Here is a 5,500-nt window from a genome sequence, read left to right as displayed (position 1 = left end):
TGTCTATTTGCAGTATGAACCCTGTTATTTGAGTATTCATTGAGTTTTTATCGAGAAATCTTTTTTCAAGCAAATGTTGTCTTTGAATTGATTTATGAGGAGAGAAAAATATGAGTTTGAGAAAGAGTTTTTAAATATGAATTGAGCAAGAGTATAAGGGAACAAAGTATTCCCAAATGTGTCACTTTTTACATTGAGAAAATAAAAACTTTGATTTATAAATAGTTTATGAGTTTAAAGATACTTCAGAGCTAAACCTCTTTTAAGAGGATCTTCTGAGTAATTACCTCAATTGAGAAAGAGAATGTTTTTATACAATAAGCATAAGTATATACTTATTGGGAGTAGTATTGAACACCGATATAAGGATGAGTTTAGATAACTCATAGTCCTTAAAAATCATGTAGCCAACATGGGTAAAGGATTCATACTTTTTAGATGATTTCCTTAGTGCCTTAGGGAAAAGCTTAGTGGATCCACTTAGTTGAGAGGCCTTATACCCTATCAAGGTATAAGACGGTTTTGACAGCGTGGGCAAGATCATGTATCATAACGTAGCTCATAGTGATGGTGTTAGGTTAGAGAATCTCCCAAATAGAGTTAAAGAATATTTTTACTATATTACTTTATATTGTTGAGTTCAAAGATGAGTAAGTATTTTGTAAATATAAATGATTTTATTTTTTTATTTTCTTACATTCAGTTGAGTATATTCTATACATTGTAGTCTTTTCTTTCGGTTATTTTTGCTTCGGCTATATTACATGCCCGTACATTTCATGTACTGATATCATTCGACACTGCATCATTTTATGATGTAGGTTCAGGCACTCTTGATCTCAGACACTTTAGTAAGATCTCTTTCCATCAGTAGTTGGTGAGACCTCCTTGCTTTCAGAGGGCTCCAATATAGTTAGTTTAGTTTTATTTAATTTATAGTGAAGTAGCCATGTGCCTTGTCTTGGAACCTATGTTCAGTTAGTAGAGGATTCATAGACAGTCAAAGTTAGTGAGTTAGATCAATTTATTTATTCAGATGTTTTAAACATTATCATATTTATATTAAGAGCTATTTTCAAACATTACATAAATTGAGATAGAGTTATTTTGTGTTTTGACTTAAATATTTTTATTAAAGGTTGACTTTTTAAAGATTTTGCATGTATGATTAATCTTCATTTCAGTAGTCAACCAGGCCAAGGGTTCACCTTGGGACCATCAATAGTTTCCAAGTGTCAACCACGCCTAAGGTGTAGACTCGAGGCTTGACATAAGTGCGATGAAGATGTATCGTGATTTGAGCTAGAACTACTGGTGGTGTAGGATGAAGAGGGACATCGCAGAGTTTGTGTCCAAGTGTTTGACCTGTCAATAGTTCAACTATGAGCATTAGCAGCCTAGGGGTATGACTTAGAGGATGCTCATTCCTACTTGGAAATGAGAGCGGATCATCATGGACTTTGTTGTGGCTTTACCTACCACTGTGGGTTCTTATGACTCTATTTTGGTAGTTGTTGACAAATTGATCAAGTCTGCTCATTTTATCCCAGTTTGGGTGTAGTATACGATAGAGAATCTAGCCAGCTGTTCATCAGCCAGATCGTTCGACTTCATGGGGTACCTATATCTATTGTTTTCAATTGTGGTTCATTGTTTATGTCGCACTTTTGGAGGGCATTACAACAGGGTTTGGGTACTAGGCTTGATATAAGTACAAGTTTTACCCAAAGATCGATGGCTAGTCCTAGCGGGCAATTCAGGTGTTGGAGGATATGCTTCGAGCCTGTGTAATTGATTTTGGTGCTAGGTGGGATTAATATTTTCCCTTAGCAGAGTTTTCATACAACAACAGTTATCAATCCAATATCTAGATGGCCCCATTCAAGTCATTGTATGGCAGGTGATGTCGATCTCCAATTGAGTGGTTTGATTCAGCTGAGATGAACTCCTTAGACATGGACTTACTTAGAGATGTTGTGGAACAGGTTCGTATGATTCAAGGTAGACTCTTGACAGCCTAGAGTAGGCGGAAGAGTTATGCAGAACAAAGAGTTCGACCTTTGGATTTCATGGAGGGTGATCATGTTTGGCTTTGAGTGTCGCCCATGAAGGGCGTAATGCGGTTCAGAAAAAAGTACAAGCTTAGCCCTCGGTTCATTAGCCCAGTTGAGATTTTGGGCTGAGTGGGGGAGGTGGATTATAGATTGGCCTTGCCACCTAGCTTATCAGCGATACATCATGTTTTCTATGTTTCCATACTCTGGAAGTATGTTCTGGATGAGTCCCATGTGATCTTCCTTGATTTGGTAGAGTTGGGTCCAGATTTGACATTTGAGAAGGAGCCTATAATCATTCTGGATAGACAGGTCCGTAGGCTTAGGATCAAGGAGATAGATTCAGTGAAGGTGCATTGGAGATACCGTTCAGTCAGAGTGGCGACTTGGGAGTTGGAGCATGACATGCATGCTCGATATCACTAGCTTTTCAAAGATTCAGGTACTTTCTTTTACTTTATGTTTGAGAACGAACATGGTTTTTAGTGGTGGATGATGTAATGATCCTAAAGGCCATTTTTGGTAATTTTCATAAAGTAACTATTTTATCCCTCTCGATAGTTGGCCCGAGTCATGTTTGATCAGTATTCGAAGTTAGTTTTGTGAAATCCCTTGAAAGTTAAGGTTTTTGGAATGTTTTAAGTTTTGAAGGCTTATGTTGTCAGATTGTGGTATTCTGTGCCATCCAGAGTTTTGAGTCTTAGAATGAAATTTTTGTCGATTTCATTAGCTCTTAAATATTAAATTTGGTCTAGGAAAGTTGACAGAATTAGATTCAGAGTAATATCGTGGATTTGAGGTCCTAAGTTGAAAATTATTGAGTTTTTTATTCTAGAATTGACTTTGATCAACATTCGGAATTCAAATGTCCGGAATAGAATTTCGATGATTCAATTAGATTCGGGAGATGATTTTAGGCGTATAGAGAGTTCCTATGTATATTTTGGATGCTCCGAGGGGAATTTTGATCTTTTTGAGTCCTAAACTAGCTTAGTTACGACTAAATGAATTTTGGGTAAAAGAGACCTCAAATTCGAATTTTGATAGTACCATTGAGTCCAAAGCATCGAATTTAGTATGGTAGCATATAAGGTTTGTGTGCACGGGATTCCGAACGAATTTCTATGTTCAATTCGGAAACTTTGTAACTTATGTATATTTGCTGGCTTTGCTATGTCTGGTGCCTTCGCTTTTGTGAAAGGGATGTCGCTTTCGTGACCTTTGCTTTAGATAAAGGAGTAACTTTTGTGGACTTCATAAAAGCGATACTTGAGAGGGATTTCGCCGGAATTTTGTTTCATTTCTCCATTTTTGGAACTTGAGAGTTCGGTTAGGCGAATGTTGAAGTAATTGTTTTTAGGTTAATTGATTGGGTAAGTGTTCCTAATCTATAATCTTTATTATCCATCATTTATATCATGATTTTAACTCCGAATTAAGGACTTTTGACTTCAAATTTTGGGAATTTCTTCGAACTCCAAGTTTCTTAAAATGGTGATTACAGATTATTTTGGACTCCATTTTTGAAATGGTTTTCATTAATGAGTTCCAAATGCCTTGGGATCATTTTCATCCAAAATTTCCATATTTTGAGTCTTTTTGAAATCGATTTCTGAGCCGTGTTGACCCCTTTTCTCAAATTTAGTGATTTTGGTGTCGATAGTTCCTGAATTTGATTGTGAATCATTATTTGAATAGATTGTGGTATTTCAGACTCTATTCGAAAAGGGAAAGCTCAAGTTATTGATTGACCGTGATGTGATTAAGGCAAGTGAACTTCTAAAACCCCATAAATCTTTGTAGAATACTTGAATTTTCTATCGTATGTGTGCTGGGGAGTAATGGAACAAGGTTTGGAGCTTTAATTGCGTGAATTGTGATTAATGAAAAAATGGGGTTACTAAAAGGCAATGTGTGGTATAATTGTGATCGGAAACGTGAATTTCTTGATTTGAAATTGATGTTAGATTGATGAAATGCAATGATAACCCCAATGTGATTGTGAACTTGATGAAATGGTCTTTTGCTCGTTGTTGAACATGGTAATTAACTTTAAGTACTTGTTCACCGATTGATTCTAACTAGTGAAAAAAGAATAATGAAATGGAGACTTGATGACTTATAATGATGTAAATGTTGATGTTGATATATTGTTGATAGTGTGGCATAAATTTCATTGATATGAATTATGTTGTGACAGTGAACACTATCATTTTGTCATTATTTGTGTGAATATGCTTATTTGCATTGTTTCTGGAACACCGTGATGAGATCCGATTGATACTTATGCCGATGAAAAATTGTTCTGGCGATTGATACTTATGTCGATGGAAAATGGTTCTGGCGATTAATACTTATGCCGATGGGAAATGGTTCCAGTCATTGATGATTATGTCGGTGTAAAATGATTTCAGCGGATACATAGACCATGTGCGTCTCACTGGGTTTCGTCTGATAGACAACAAATGTGTATTATTAGCACAGACATGCATAACTTTACGTAACATCGTATTACATTGAATTACATCTTATTTGTCATCGTAGAGTTGTATATATACCCCTTGTGTCTCTGTGATTGATATATTTGATATTGATGTGACTTATTCGGTGGTGCTGATGAGCTATTATTGATCTATATGCTATATGAGCTGTGTAGTCTAGATTGGGCTGATTTCTATGCAGGTTGTAGTTGAGGAGGTTCAGTTGAGATGAAAGACATTCTAGTGTTTTATTAGATTAATTTCGTTTTGTTAGTTGGCTTGCTGAGTACCGTATTGTTTGGTACTCACTCCTTGCTATTTATACTTGTGCAGGTTCCTAGTCGGGACCGTGATTCAGTTTTTTCTTTCCTATTCCGAGGCTTTCAAAGAGACTTGAAAGGTAACTGATCGATGCTGATGATCTCTCTTGTCCCTTTGATTATGCTTTGTTCTATTTGAGAAACAAAGACATCGAAACTTGTACTTATCTTCTATTTCTGTTTATCTAGAGGCTTGTATATGTGACAACCAGTTTTTGGGGTTATTGTAGTTGATTAAGACTTCTGCTTATATTTATGTGTGTGTGTGTCTATTTTATTTAAATTGCTTCTGCATTACTTTCCATAGTTGATTAGGTTTAGGATGACTTGTTTCTGTGGGAGTGGATAAGTGCTATCACATTAGAATTCGGATTGTGTCAAATACAAAGTAGAGCTACTATAAAAAAGAAGGGTAAAAAATAAAATAGAATTATTAAATAACAAGTAAAGACAAAATGAGAAAAAAATATTAAAATAATGACACCATCAAACTAAATTGATTGTTACACAAAATGATACTTTTTATTGTTACCTAATGATGAATTAAATGATATAATATAATAAAATTTAAATAACAATTAAAATAAATATGATATTTAAACTAATAATAGAATATACAACCCTCCAAACAACTGTTATTCAATCT

The sequence above is a fragment of the Solanum dulcamara genome, chromosome 11, assembly GCF_947179165.1.
Source record: "Solanum dulcamara chromosome 11, daSolDulc1.2, whole genome shotgun sequence".
NCBI classification, from domain to species: Eukaryota; Viridiplantae; Streptophyta; class Magnoliopsida; order Solanales; family Solanaceae; genus Solanum; species Solanum dulcamara.
This window is presented reverse-complemented; position numbering follows the sequence as displayed.